A 17,297-nucleotide genomic window follows, 5' to 3' on the forward strand; every position below is an offset into this window, starting at 1 on the left:
TCGTATTCCACTTAAAACTGGGAACATGAACCAGGTGCACCGGAAGGGTAAACGGTTACAGAAAATTTGGTTTTTTTTTAATAATAGTTTTATTTATTAAACCCTAGTAGGCTTATTTAAAGGTGTGATGAAAGTTTTTTTTAACATGCTAGCGCTTTATAAAGGTAGAAGGATTTATTTGTGTTTTCAAGACGATCTCATTAATATGCATAAATGAAAACCAGAAGTAACACCCCATTACAATATATAAGAGCAATTTGTCATTGGTTCTGAACCACCAAATAGGAAACTGGATACGTGTGCCCTCAATGAATACATCTTCGAATACAAGGTGTATATATGATGCAGGGTGCTTTATTGAACTGTGTACGGGTGCAATAATCATGAAGACATCAAGACAATGGTCTACTTTCTTTTTCAATTTCAGGTCAGATATTCATTTTCGTAAGACAAGGATCCCTCCTGATAAAACCACAAAAGTAATATTTTGCACACACTTATCGGACGATTGAACAGGAGAGTACCAGTAAAATAAAATGCGTGGAATATGATAAATATGTCAAAGAGACAACAACCCTACTGCGAAGCAAAATGTCAGCTCAAGGCCATCCACGGGTCATCCACGATGAAACCCCCACACCACCGGGCAGTTACAGTAGCACCAAAACATCATTATCTTATAAAGGCCTTTCACAAATATGAAGAACTTGCATATTTGGCGGTAACTGGCTACAGATTTATTTGGTGTATATAAAATAAACAAATCAACAATTCACTAGTTTTAGATAATATAGAAATAGATCAAAAGATTGTTGGACAACCTCTGTACGTAGAATTTTCCAAAAGAAAACGCAAATATTAACTTCCGTTGTAAATGAAGGATGACAAAATGGAGGACTATGTTACACTGAATAAAGGGAAGAATTGAATCAACTTATTAATCTAAGGAACTGAAGAGCCTTTGATATTTGAATTTAAAACATAAAGAGTTAAATCCATTAAACACGGGTTTAGCGAAATAGTTGTCTCTACATACTTCAGCAGTTGCCTCTATATACTTCAGCAGTTGTCTCTATATACTTCGACAGTTGCCTCTATATACTTCAGCAGTTGCCTCTATATACTTCAGCAGTTGTCTCTATATACTTCAGCAATATAATGTAAACTGAGTGAAAACTAGAAACAAGTACAGACATTCCTGACTTTGGACTGGAGCAAAACATGCGGCAGGGTTTAAGTACTTTAACGTGATCACAGCCCTCCATCTTTTATAACTGGCCACTGTGGAAAAAATATTACCCTAAATCAGTTCAAGAAGGTTTGAGTCCTTTGTTAAAATATAAATAAACAAAGAAACTCATTATACGTTACACAAATGAACAAAGGACTACTACACTGATATGTCTGCTCCAGACCAGTTTAAACCTACACAATGTTATGCCCTAATGGTATAATAGCAATCCCAATTATTCCCGTGCAGGTTTGAGAACCACGGTACGTCATAAATCACACAATAAGGAGACAAAACCCATGTCGGGCCAAAATTTGCTTTTAAATTATGTCTGAATTTCTATGTAACGATCCTATGAGCAAATCAATACCAAAAATGTTATCCGTATAACGATTTGACAACAATATCATAATTATATGCTTTATAGGATAAACAAATTTGTAAATGTTTTTATGAGCATGTGATATTGAAAACCTTGATGAAGTAATTTCTCGATTATATGAAGATTTCTTTCATTAAAATCCGAAACATTGTTGAAATTCGGAAAATAAAACCAATTGTGATATGTAAACACCATATAACGACGACAAAGAGATCGCCACCTAAAAGTGGATAATCAACATTTCGAAAGAAAGGTCACCAGTTTGTCGTACATTTTAGGACTAAGTTTACCATTATTGATATGAATAATAAAATCAAGAAACGGACATTCTTTATTATCAATAATTGATTTATTCAAAAAAGTTCTGTAGTATATATGATATTAAAGTTGTCGTTGGAATGAACTAAAATATAGTTCAAATATCTGACGGTGTTTTTTTTCACCAAATCTTTGTTGAAAGGGCTCTCTTTATTCTAGCCATAAATTATGATTCGTAACGAAACAGAACGAAGTCCGCACAAATGGTGCACAATTTAATGGGAATTCCAATGATTTGACGATGAAAGGTATCGCCAAAGCGACGAAAATGTTGGCAGGAATTCGAGTGCTGAAAGCATATCAAAGTATAGGTCCGATTAACGTAGTGGAAGTGTAGTATATAGGATAGAAAAGTCAAGACTTTGAACGGAATTTATACGGAAGTGTATCTGTTGGGTACAGTTTTAACGGAAATCTTTATGAAAACCAGAGACTACCAAGTTTATGATGAAAGTATAAACAGAAGTATTAGCAGAAAGAATGATGCTATATCATAAGGATTATCAAACTTATAACATAATTATTTTGTATTCTACATTCTATATTTCTAAAAAAAATCCACCTTTTTTTCTGTATTTTGGTAATAATGTCAATTATTCCAATGATTTCCCATTTCCTTCATCATCTTCATATAAATGTATATATATTAATGATGAAAATTCGGAAATTACACACATAAATTATTGATGTGATGTCTATTCTAGGGAGGTCACATCCATTAGTATCTTTATCTTAGTAAACTGCTTCCATAGTATTTTATGCTTAATATAGTTTACAGAAAACCCTCTAAAAATAAAAACATCGAAAAATATTTTCAAAATATTCAGTAATTAAAAAGTAGCTTAAAACGCTTTTCTAAATTCGTTTATTAAAAAATGTTTTTTCGTACATTTCAGTCATTTCAAATCCATTTTAGTTACTTTATTTTCTTTGTTGTGTTAGTCTGTCTTCCATGTCTGGTCTTTGTCCCTGGATTACATTCTTTTGATTTCCGCTAGAATCTTGGTTCCTTTGATTACTCTTTAATACCATATTTTGAAATGTTTTAAACATGCTTCAAAGGAATGTAATGAAAACATCATCAAAAATATTTTTTCGTATCATATGAGAAACATTTTCATAACATATCAAAATAATGTTATAAAAATAGACCCAAACTTTGTTACAATCAAATGTTTGTTTTTAACATTTTAAAAAAACATTTAAGTAAATAATTCAGAAAACCTTTTTTAATCTTAAACGGTAAAATGTTCCAAAAATATTTTAAAAACATTTCTAAAAAATCAAAATGTTTTAAAAACGTTTTTAAAATATTTTGCCGAAAATGTTTCAATAACCCATCAATAAAACCTAATAAAATGTAAAGACTGTAGACGAAATTACGTTCATGCTAAGTACTGTAATGGACCACTGCATGCATACGTAGACTGCAGACGAGATTACGCTCATTTTAAGTACCGTGACAGTAAGGTAAGTGGTATGTGTTAGATTGAAAGACAGACTTTGAAGTTTTTGATCGAACGAAAATAGATTTGTCAATATACTCATAATTATTTTTCAATCCATTCAAATATGTGATCAAAAGATTATAACATTGCATCGTTTCATGTCGTCCATTGCATCATCATCGGTCGATATCAGCCTTCGAGCTTGATATGGAGAATCGTGTTGATACACAGGCCGATATGAGAAATGCAATGTAATAATCTATAATCATTTAATGCCATCTCTTGACCACGCATGTATGTGGAATCAGCCCAAACTGGTTACACGTTTCCTGCATTAGGTGTTGCTCAAAATGAAAAGTTAAATAGGAGACGGTATTATACTACCAGATATACATAAAGCCATAATTTATTCGAGATCCTGTATTTATATAGTAGGATGGCAAAATGCGATTCATGCATGTCAAAAACCAACAAAGTCACTTACCTTTCAATTTCAAACAGGAATAGAACCCATGATAATATTAGATTATTTCATATTCAACGAGAGGGAGTTTCTCATGCTTATCTCGACTGGTGTGAGATTGAAGATTATCGTATAACAAGATCGAAGGGATTTTAAACAAAATAGCGATAAACCTTAATTCGTCATTCGGTTGTTGCACTTTCTAGATAAACATTGTAGAGATGTTGCATGAAATAGGCATTTTGTGAGAGTTATAGTCCTTGATTTGAATTGATTGGGTTAATTTCAATGCAAGACTTTCGCAAAAATACAATACTGAATACATTAAGTTACGTAAATATATATTGTATTGTATGCGTAGACCAGAAAAAGCATCGTTTTTCGATGGCATTTTCTACACCCTGAATCACCTGTTCCATTGGCAGTGTCTGAATTTTTAATGGGCGACAGGTGATTGCTCCCACTATCTGATATACAGACCGTCTAGTAAAGTAACACAAAAATAGAGGATGCCTCGCTCTTACCCATTTTTCTTTAAAATAAAAGCAAAAATATTACTATGCTCTGTATATTTTACATAGGATAAAATAAATAAATGAACATAGGTTTTCCCATTAAATATACTTCTAATTAAAACAGAACAAGGGTTTGTACATTCAACTAAATATTGTAATCGTCATATGTAAAACGAAAAATAAGCCTCTACATGGTATCATGTTATAGAAATAGGAAGATGATGTTCGTATTTCATAATACGAAAAAGTCCATTTTATGAAATGTAATATTTCAAAGGCGGATAATTCAATGACAAATACTGTACAAAATGAAGTAAAATAATTATTATTTATTTGTATAAAGATCAAGGGCAATTGTAAATAATACAAAGGCATAAAATACTGCCCTTCTACACATTCTTATTTAGTAGGTTGACTGATCTTAACTGATTATGGAGATAAGCCAGTCTGCCTGAAATCATTTGTAACAATCAGTAATAACGACACAATAATGCAACTATTCTTCTGCAGTTGCGTTCATAGTCTGCATACACACTTCTGAGGATATTTAAAAAAAATCATTTGAATATCTAATAATTGCCCAGTAAATAATATGGTTATATTTGTTGTTATTTATAAAACATTATACATGTAATGACATTGATATCCTTCTTCGATCATGATCTTTGTTTCAATATCTTGCCCAACATAGTCAAATGATAATTTATTTGTAAAAGAGCGGCGGGTCAAATGAAAAGGGTAGATTCCAGGAAAAGTGTGTGTGTGTGTGTGTGTGTGTGTGTGTGGGGGGGGGGGGTAATAAGTTTATTCATTTCTCATTCTTGCCGGAAGTTTGCACGAAATTAATCAAAGTTTTCAACAAATTTGGATTTTTTTCCAGCCCTTCCCCATAGACCCCACTGCATTTCCGTCTTTACAATGAAATCGAAGTAAAGTTGTCCATCAAAATTCTGATTTCACTAATTTTATTCTATTTCAGTGTTCATTCGTGATGGAAATGACACGATTTCCTCTCAATAAAAGTGATGGTGTCATCCTTGAAGCGGCATGGCACGGCTGGGACATGAGGTTTGATGATAGAAGAGGTAAGCATACAAAGTATCTGTACATGTGTACCTGTATGTAGAATGCGAGGTCAGGGTTGAATATTCAGGATTTTGGACGGAGAAGATTTGGAAATATGTCTACAAGTATTCATTTACCTAACAATTACGTTTACATTAAGTACCAGTCCACATAAAATTCACTGCCAATGGTAAAGTGATTCATGGTGTAGAAAAACCAACCAAACAAGCAATGCTTTTTCGATCTACATATGCTATACTTTTACATAAAACACCGTTTTCTGCATTCAGATCTGCACTTTTTAGAAAATCATACATTCATCTCCTACTAAAATCAACCAAAATGAAGCCATAGCAAGAACGATAACTCTTGCAAAGTGCAAAATTCATATGCAATCAATATAACTTCTAAAGCACAACAACCAAATGAAAAATTAAGACTGGTTATGTGATCAGTAACTGTTTCTGAAATAAAAATAAAACTGAATTTGGTGGGTTTTTGACATGCATGAATCACCTCCTGTCTGATTTTTAGAAAGGCTGATACTTAATACTTAAATGACTATTACAAATGTTGAGACAGGAGTAAATAACAGTTTGTTTCTTAAGTTATGATATAATCATAATAAATGCGATGGGATTCTGTGAGGAATGGAGTATGATTTTGTTTATTTTAGAATTTCTGAGAATTAGGAACGTACGAATAGCATATAAGGTAAAACTGAATAGTATATGATTTGTTGTGCACAATCCACAATTTCACAATAATGAGATTTCAATATGTACCAGTAAATATTCATTTGTATTAGATTTGATACATTTGATAGAATATACGTAAACCTTTTTTCTTTAATCTTTAATCGAAGAGAATAAATATGATATTTGACAACCTTGTTGAACTTATCTGCCTGCTTAACCCTTCTGTGACGATGTGGGGTAGCTGTTAATGAGACAGAATATCCATTTTAATGTACAGGTTGTCTATTTTTGATATCAACATTTTTTTTCATACAAAAATACTGATTTAAATATCACGTTCATTGGTTTATTTATTTTAGGTGTATTGACGCCGTGGAACCTGTCTTCTTTTTTTGATGTTATTTAGACAGCAATAAAGAAAACAGACGGTCAAATCCCTGATTATGGTCCGAATGCCGCCACCATCGTTCTAAAGCAAATTATGAACATCCAGAACATTCTTTACAGGTACAAGGACTTTTCAAATGTTGAATTTAAGGTGACAATTATAATTGGAAAACCAGGGAAATCTACGGTCACTAGTTTTTTACGAATTTACGATGAAACAAAACATGAACTTTTAGCAGAACGTTACGGCAAATTCGCTGTCTTGGATAGAAAAACGGGAAAAACTATCGGTCATTCAGAAGAATATATGAAAGTTTACTCTGAGTGCCCAGAACTTTCTACTATGTTACAGAAGCAACCTATTCCGAATCTTCATTTTAATGAAAAAAAGTTTGAATATAAAACCATTATTCGATACAGCGATTGTGATATAAATAATCACTTAAATCAATCCGTGTACGTCAGGTCATGCATTGATTGCGCATGCGTTGCTTCTACAAAACAAAACCTTATCCATTTTACTGGAGACATGGCCTGCTATCCAGTTGAACACTACTCAATTGATTTTATTGGAGAAACTTTCGTTGGCAACGAGATAACAATCTCCTTGTGGCAAACTAAGGACAATGTTACTAACCTAATGTTCCTTATTGAAGAAGGTAGTGATAAGAACAAAGTTGCCTTTGTTAAAATGACATTCGGAGTCCAACCACTAAATGCACAGAAACCTCGATCAAAGATTTAGATATAGCATCATATGCAGCAGTACGAGGATGCCTTCTGGTCTTTATTATATAGTCCGAGGCATGATAGTAGAAATGCAATATTTCAGAGGCGAATTATTCAATGAAAAATGCTATACAAAATAAAATAATTTATATGACTTGTATGAAGATTAAGAATAATTGTAAATGATACAAAAATGTAGGACACACTACCCTACTACACATTCTTATTGATTGTGTTGACTGCATGATCTTAATGTCTATTGACTATTGTCTAAGTAAGTCTGAAAAAAACTATGGTAACCATAAACAAAATAACTTTATAACTATTGTTACCGTTCAACTGCAGTTACTTTCCTTTTCTGAATATAAACTAATCTAACGACATTTAATATTATCAGTATCAGTAGATAATATTTGCACGGGAAAGACCCTCCCCCATTTAACTTAAAACTAAGTGTTTGCTTACTTGCTTACACCATTTAAAATGTTGAAGTTTGGTATTTTATATAGGCAAGTATAAAGATAACAAATTGTCATCTTTATTCCAATATGAATAGCAAAAGCAGAGGACGCTGTGCACCTGGTCCATGTTCCCAGTTTGAGTCCGAGTTGCTCATTCGCTTATGTTGCTTTGTATGTGTCATTTTGGTTATTTTATGCTCTTTGTTGTGTCTGTCTGTTTTCCATGTCTGGTCCTTGCCCCTGGATTACAATTCGTTTGATTTTACTGGAATCTTCATTCAGTATATATATTTCTCAACTAGTTCAATAAAGCCGTGTTTTTTTGCGATAATAAAGACTTTAATGAACGAAATCTCTATATAACCGGTGAATTGTTAAGTCAATGTTTTCGTTGCCATAACTTAGTTAAGACTTTTACTAATTTTTTGCATCAGTACATACAGATTTAATAATGAAGTTTGGTTTTACTTAACGTAGCTTAATAAAAATGGGACTTCACATCCTAGTTGTTATGGTTATGTATTAAATAGAGCTCCAAACTTTATTAGAATCCTTTCAGTCTGGAAAATTATTTGAATACACTTATCCGTAATGTTAAATTTTGAATTAAGTTTTCATTGGTTCTAATATCGACTCTCATGTTAAAAAATAAGTATTACTTAATTTTGTTACATTTCGTCCTACTTCCTGCCAATACCTCTTATCATTGGATTTGCAAGGAGATCTTGTTTTTCTTAAACATTTTATTATATGTTTTCAATAAATCCTGTTGGACGTGTTTTTATTGATACTTTTGTCCGTGAAAATTAGTTGTGCTTATCAGATGCTTTTGGATTTTGAACTAGCGTACAAAAACAACAAATACTCCTTCTAACAAAGTACAGATGGTTGTCTTTTGTCCTGTTTGTTAAGGTATTTGTATTCTATATCAGTCTCAAGAGTTAAATCCGGTTTCGACAGATATTTTTAAAGTGTTTCTTTTGTTTTTTCCCCACACCTGTTCAAGGTAAGGGGGAATGTACAGCGTCCACAAGCATGTTTACATCCCACCACATACCAAGCCAGGAACATGTAATCCATTGGTTGTCGTTGTTTGTATACTTATTTGTATTCGTTTTACGTTTTTCTATATATTAGATTTGAGGGCTTTATAAAGCTTGCTTTATGGTATTGGTGCTACCCATTATTGAAGACCTCGTGGTAACGTAAGGAAGCTTTATTGTTCGTTGCTCGGCATTTGGTGGATAACTCTCTCATTGCCAATCACACCACATGTTTTATTTTCATATTAAGTGCATAATGTGTGTCTATATAATGCAAATGGATATGGTGAATATATCAAGAGACAACAACTCCACCGAGATGAAAAAAAAATTTGCTAAAAGCCACCGATGGGTCTTCAATGAATGACCAGTAAACCCTTACACTACAGGGCAGGCTGCAGCTGACCCTTAAAACATTATACACAGGTACAGCGAAACCGATTTTTATGACTTAAATAGGCGAAAAAAAAAATGAAGCGGGTTTATAGTACCTGGGCGTGATCATAAACCTCCCCATTTTTTGACCAGGCCACTGTGGTAAAAATGTCATATAATTAGACAAACCTAACAATCAGTTCAAAAAGGGCTGAATACCTTATGAAATCAAAAAAACAAAGACACTGATCATACCTTGCACAAATACACAAAGAACTACTAGTAGTTAACATGTCAATCCCAATTCTTTCCATGCAGGATTGAGAACCACGGTACATCATTGGTCATACAATAAGAGCTTACCTGTGTCATACCATAAACTTCCTTAAAATATATTATTGGTTTCTATGTAAAGATCCTATGAGCGAATCAATGTAAATACCAAAAATGCTATCTTTAACTATTCGAAAACAATATCATAACGACATTGCTTACGAATTAGCCTATTCAACTTTAAAATCACAATTTATTGCAAAAGTGTGTGAATATAGTTTACATAGTGAGAGTAACTTTTCCAAGCTGCACAATGGTGCGCAATTTTAAAGTATCATTTGTCGTGAAAATTCACATTAAAAATTTGATATTTTTTAGACAGAAACCATCACTAAAGGCCTCAGCGTAGCCACAATCAAGTGAAAAGTGAACATTTTGGAGGATCGAAATTGTACCAAAAATCCCCGCCTATCTTCCCTAATCTCATGCAAATACCAAATGCTTGCACCAAAAGACAACAGTTAGTTACAGTCAGGACACAAATCTATTACAAAATTAATAAGTGACCTTGATGACAAACGAAAAGGTCAAAGGTCATACTAAAGAAAAGTATATCATGGTACGCATCACACCTCTGTTAGCTGATTGACCCTCACACCAAATACCAAAAGCCTACACCAAAATAAAACAAAGTTACAGTCGGGACACAAATCTGATCGAAGTTCTTCAACCATGATACGCAACACATAATCTTGAGATTATCTACCCTTATGCGAAAAATCAAAAGCCTACACCAAGAGACAACACATTTACAGCCCGGACAATAATCGGTATTGCAAAATCATTAATTTGACCTTAAGGTTAAAGTTCGTTTTAGGTAAAAGTGCGCCAACCATGGTACATTACACATATTCTTGAGATGTTTTACCATCATGCCAAACATATTAAGTAATGGAAGAGTAATCAAGGGAACCAAGGTTATAGCGGTAATCAAAAGAATGTAATCCAGGGACAAAGACCAGATATGGAAAATAGACACACACAACAAAGAACATAAAGTAATTAAAGTATATGAGCAACTCGGACTCCACTAAAAACTGGGAGCATGGACCAGGTGCACCGGTAGGGTAAGCGTCCTCTGCTTTTCTAGAAACACCCGCCAAGTTGCTCATAAAAAGTCAAGTCCGGGGTAACGTTAGAAATGGTTAGGGAGAACTTAGATTGATCGGGAAAAGTGTTTTATCTCCCTATGATAATTAAGTTGCAATGCAATTAATATAATGTTTACGTAGATTTACTTACACTTAAAAATGGAATGAAGTTTAGTTTAGTACACATATGTATTACAAAGATTTTCTACATTTGATATTTCTGTTGTGGAAGGTTTCCAACATTCCATATTATTTACATGATGAAACTATGTTTTATCAAAATACCATCATCCATTGTTATATTATTATTGAGCAGATCGTCTGCCCATTGGATGAATATTATTTTATCATATAATATTTTTATATTTCAACAAGAGATCAAGTGCAAAAGTCCCATTACTTAAAATTTGTAGAATCAAAATTACAATGCAGTTTTTGAGATGTATGAGAAAAAATTCTGTCTGACCCATTTGTTCTACTTTTTGTACCAGAGGTCATGTTTTTGATGGATAAAAAATCCCCACATCATTTGTGTGCCGAATACCACAAAAATCATTTATACCTAGTTTGGTTTTTATTGGTCATGTGATTTCCGAGGAGAAAATTTTGAAAAATTGTCAACGATGACGAATGCCAAGCAATAGCTCACATTGCTCAGAAAGGGGGACTTTACTATGACACCTAGCATAGTGCTTCACACAGTATTAATAAAAAAATCTATTTCAAGGTAGTTAAACATTAACGATTATTTTTCCTCGTAAAAAGATCTAAATTAATGAATAAATAAACATTAACAATGAAGATATCAAAGTTACATTGGTGGTTTCATGAAGTAAATTATTTCAATCTCAGTCTTTAACTTTTGAGGTCAGACTTGGGTAAATAATTATGGAATCACTACCCTATGGCAGCTTAAAAGGTCAGATCTTTGACAGAATTGATAGAGTTCATGCCACATAGCTTAATCATTCTTATCGGAGAATATTAAGATACTAAATTTTACAAAGTGAATAACAAAAATCTGATCACGAGTTAAATCTTCAGGATTTTTAAAAAGTGAATAAAAAATATGATCACTAGTTAAACCTTCACGCTTTCGTTGGCACAAACAACTATCTTTTGGTAATTTACTACAGGCAATGAGTTGTCCTTTTAATTATATATATTTCTATATATTATTTTGTGCTATTTTATCACAAATTTTCAATTGTGTGATTGATAATTATTGTTGTCCATAAGTGAAGTTAGCTAATTTATTTCACATGTAAATTATTAAAATGTATTACACATTTTGATCTACAACGGGTATAAGTACCTGCTTCTTCCGTACAAATATATGTATTTTGTTCGCTTGTCGCAATTTTTTTTATATTGTCTTTGGTTTTAACATGTTTATGATGCTGCCACTTTTAAGGCAGTAGACCTGGTGTAAGGGAGGTAATTCAAATTGAAAAGTTTTTAGTCACTAAAACGTTTGAATGATTCCTTATTTGCAAGCTTCAAATTGATACTGATGCTGAAGGGAAATAACTCAGTATATGAACTGGATTTCTAACCTCCACAAGAATCCATATGTACGACTCTATATAGCTTTATCTGCAAAATGTACCACCAAACCTCTTTCAAAACTTTTAACGTCTGTACTCAGAGCTGTCACAGAGGGTCTCAAGTCCCACCATACTTGTTACTACCGTAGTAGATCCTGAAAAATTCGAAAGATCTTCTGGAAACCCTTTAATAAAAAATTAAGGATTATTATCAGAATATAATAGCATTAAAACCTGTGATTTTTCAACTCTTTATACTTCTGTTCTCCAAACTTAGTTAAAATTCCGTCTCAAAAACATAATACGTCGTTGTTACTCCGTAGAATACAGTACACCTAGATACAAATGTATAGGTCTTAGTAGAGCGTCATCATACTTTGTAAGAACGATTACGAATCATCTTCCAAATATACCGAAGAATTTTTGATAAACAACATATTTGTCTAGAGTGATGGATGCATTTTTTCAACAAACGGTCGGCATTCCAATGGAAACAAATTGTGCTCCTCTACTTGCTGATCTATTCATTTGCTCTAATGAGGCTGATTTTATAGCTAACTTGATCCAAAAGAAGGAACATCGTTTAGCTAGATCCTTTAATCTTATTTTCCGCTTTATAGGTTACTTCATATCGTTAAACAGTCCTAGTTTCGAGGATTTGATGCATCGCATCTACTTCAAAGAACTTGAGAAAAAGGATTGTACAAACACTGTGAAGTCAGCCTCATATTTTGACCTACACTTAAAGATCGAAAAAAAAAGGAAAACTATTGAACAAACTAAGCACCTCCGTATGGAGTTTTCATATCACAACTCGTATGTTATGCCAGAGCTTTGTATTGCGCTAGACTTCTTACAATTAGGCTTCTGGAACAGGGTTATGTTGCTACAAGATTGAAGTCATCACTACAAACATTTTATCGTCGTCATCATGAAATCATGGATCGATACATTTTAGCCATCTGCACAATTAAAACTTAAGTTCAGTTTGTTATACTTTTCCTTTCCTCTTCCGTCTACCCTGGACTCGACTTTATGAGTCGGCGGCGGATGTTTGTAGTAAACAGAGCAAGCTATTCCGACCGGTGCACCTGGTCCATGCTTCCACATTTTAATGCAGTGCGAGTTATCCTTATATTGTTGTTACTTTGTATGTATTATTTTTTGTTATTTTATGTTCCTTGTTGTGTCTGTTTTCCATGTCTGGTCTTTGTATCTGGATTACATTCGTTTGATTTTCGCTAGAATCTTGGTTCTCTGGGTAACTCTTCCAAGCGCCCCGTGCGGGTCCGTAAAATTCGACTAAATAGTGCTCAGAACCCTAGCCGGGGACTATAGTGCACTGTCCACAGAGCAACTGGACTGTGTGCCAAAGTTGGTGGAATGGGGTAACCCTGGCATGCTACATGAGGCTTAATGCCAGACACTACCACCTTTCCAGTGGCAATCAATTTTCTTCAACCCTATTGTCTTTGTGTCCAATCCATTTCATCATCATTTCATGTTCATCGCCCCGGTATAGCTGATATATTGCTGCTCGGGCGTTGAATACCAACAATAAAGCAATCAATCTCTTCCGAGCAGGAGTAAAACTTTAAGAACAAGTACGTTAGCCTCTTTAAACTCTACTCTTTGTAAAGTAGGAAATTGAAGTGCTAATTAAATTTTAAATGTGTAAATTGAGGAATTTAGCTTTCAATAGTTTGGAAGTATTTGAAATGACGTCTTCTATGGCAAACCAAGATTCCTTTAGATTACCGCAATATCATTTACATGTTTGAAAAAAAACTTCACGGTGAAATTTTCTGAAATTTTGCTTATAGATCTGTATCTGAATAGTCCATAAATATCAGTTTTGTTCGAAATGGAATTACGGATTTTTTTATTCGAGGTTTTTATATAGGTAAATAGCTGAAAATGGCCTTCATTTTGGGGTAAAATGAAAGCCCAGTAACTCTTCTCCGTCATAAATAGTACAAAACATTTATGTTTGATCTCTTATATCCATCCTTTTGAAGTGAAATTGACTTAATAATATGTACAAATAACCCTTAAATAAAAGATAGGGTCAATTTGTGCAAAGAGTAATCAAAGAAACCAAGGTTATAGCGGTAATCAAAAGAATGAAATCCAGGGACAAAGACCATACATGGAAAACAGACATACACAACAAAGAACATAAAGTAACTAAAATCATACATACAAAGTAACAAATGCAAATAAGCAACTCGGACTCCACTAAAAACTGGGAGCATGGACCAGGTGCACCGGTATGGTAAGCGTCCTCTGCTTTTCTAGAAACACCCGCCGAGTTGCTCATAAAAAGTCCAGTCCGGGGTAGACAAACGAGGAAAGGAAAAATATGACCCGTAGAATTAATCAGTTTTCATGGTGCTGATGGATACATCATAACGATCCCAGAGTTCATAATGACGACCATAAAACTTTTGTAGTGATGACTTCAATCTTGTAGCAACATAACCCTGTTCCAGAAGCCTATTTGTTAGACTTCTAGCGCGATAAATCATAGGTTTTAATGCTATTATATTCAGATAATAGTCTTGAACTGATTGTCTCCAAAAGATTATGAGGTTCTAATAGCGAAAACCTTGATGTAGTAATTTCTCGGTTATATAAAAATTCTTTGCGTTAAAACCCGAAACATTGTTACAAACACGAACAAATCGAATCACTTGTGATATGTGGTGATAAGGGGACGTCACCATCTAAAAACAGTGAGTTGACCATGGGGAGTGAAAAATCGTCCCTTTTATGGTAAAGTTTAGTTTTAACTTTACCATTATCGATATGAATACTAAGATTAAGAAACGGACATTCTTCATTATCAATATTTGCTTTATTTCAGTTCTGCAGGATATATTTCCTAGTATAATATCGAGGTCGTCTTTGTGTAGAGCCGAAATATCGTCCAATTATCTGAAGGTGTTATTAAATGTTTCTACCAAATGTTGTTTGGGAGGGTTTTTATTTATCCTATCCATAAACTGTGATTCATAACAGTACCGAAATTGATTCGCAATAAGTGGTGCAGCATTGGTTCTATGGGAATTCCAATAACTTGACGATAAATGGTTTTCCCAAAGCGTCCGAAAATGTTGTCTAACAGGAATTCGAGTGCTGTAAGTATATCAAGAGGAGTCCGGTTAACGTAGTTTTTATGTTTTCTGTTACCAAAAATTATTTTAAAGAATTCACCGTTTGATATGTGAATTTTGTTTTGTGATATACTGTGGAAGTGTAGTGTAGTGTATAAAGTTGAAAAATCAAAACTTTTGACAAATTCGAAAGGTCCTACATGGGCATGTAATTTATCAAGCACTCAGATTTGTTATGATATTGAGCGCACTGGTAAGTAAATTAAAAAGCCTAGTTGTAGGGCCATAGCATGTAGAAACGAATCTATATCTGTAATGTGATTTGAGAATGTTAAGGAGGAAGACCCAGGGCCAGGGACATTACCCTGGAAAACAATGATATGTTTGTATTATATTCAATTTCACTAAAGCCTCTCAAACTTTTCTTTGAAATAGAATGAAATTATTCCAAGTTACTTTGATGCTTACATGAGAATGATGTAAAATGGTAAATACAAACATTCCATTGATTTGTAAGAGTTGTATCCGTTACCCTAGGTCTACTTCCTTAAGAAGCCAGTACATAGTAGGAACTTATATGCTACTAAACTCAGCTTATAAAGAAGCAGCAACGAGTTTGTGTTTGTTCACAATTTCAGAAAATTTGAATGTTGGTGAATTCGTGATTTCTTTTTGTAGAATTTCAATATAAAATTTACGTCGAATAACAATAAAATTATTTGCAGTATTTGCAGCTTTATCAGCAGGCACAAAACAAATTCCTTGCAGAGTTCTTTCGATTTGTGTTTTATTCGGGAAAAAAACGATTAATGTTGTTTATTAGGAGTAAAGAGTTCCTCAAAATGCTCTATTCGGGTGTCCACTATTTTCATAACTGTTTTGAAGAAAGAGTAATCAAGGGAACTTAAATTCTAGCGGAAATCAAAGGAATATAATCCAGGGACAAAGACCAGACATAAAATAACAAAAAAAAAAATAATTCATACAAAGTAACAAAAGTAAATGAGCAACTCAGACTCCACTAAAACCTGGAAGCATGAATCGGCTGCACCGGTTGGGTAAGCGTCCTCTGCTTTTCTAGAAACACCTGCGAGTTGCTCTTAAAAAGTCAAGTCAGTCAAGGGTAGACGAAAGAGGACAGGAAAACTGACACATTGAAAAAGTAAGTTTTCTTGGTGCAAATGGATACACCGTAGCGATGCAAGAGTTCATGATGACGATACAGAATGAAAAGTCATCTTGTCGTAATTGTAGGTCAAAATATGAGGCAGACTTCACAGTGTCTTTAGTATCCTTTATTCCTTAGAGTAGATGTGATGTATCAAATCCCCGAAACTAGAATTGTTTATCAATAATACGTCATATATAAAGCGGAAAATGAGATCTAGCTAAATGATGTTCCGATGTTCCTTTTTTTGGATTATGTCAGTTATAAAGTCAGCCTCATAGGAGTGAAAGAATAGGTCAGCAAGTAGAGGAGCACAATTTGTTCCATTGAAAGGCCGACCGTTTGTTGAAAAACGCGTCCACCACACTAGACAAATATGTTGTCGATCAAAAATGTCAGCATTTTGAAAACAACATCTTCTGTATATATTCTGTAAAGTATGAGAAATTTCTACCATAATCTACATATTTGTATCTAGGATACCGTCTTTTTGGGGTAACAACGATGTATACTGTTTTTGAGTCGGGATTTTAACTGAGTATGGGGGATTAGAAGTATAAAGAATTGAAAAATCATAGGTTTAATGCTATTGTATTTTGTTAATTATCTTTAATTGAGGGTTCCAAGAAGATCTTTCGAATTTTTCAGGATCCATATTGAATTAATACCACTGCGGGAGTAGCGTCGTGGTAGGACTAAAGTCTCTCTTCGACACTTGGCTGAGTCACCCAAAACACTGGTTTTATTTTTTTTTCTGGTAGCAAAGTTAACCTTGGTAGCAGGTTAAGTGTGGCTGAACATAATATGGCACTGGTTTGTTTAATATATATATAAGGCACTGTTTTGTTTAGTCTACGTAAGAGAAACTTAAATAAATAACAATATATTGATACACGAATATCAATAATAAAGCATTTTTCATATAAT

The sequence above is a fragment of the Perna viridis genome, chromosome 12, assembly GCF_037379345.1.
Source record: "Perna viridis isolate PV_CMFRI_1.1 ecotype Kerala chromosome 12, ASM3737934v1, whole genome shotgun sequence".
NCBI lineage: Eukaryota > Metazoa > Mollusca > Bivalvia > Mytilida > Mytilidae > Perna > Perna viridis.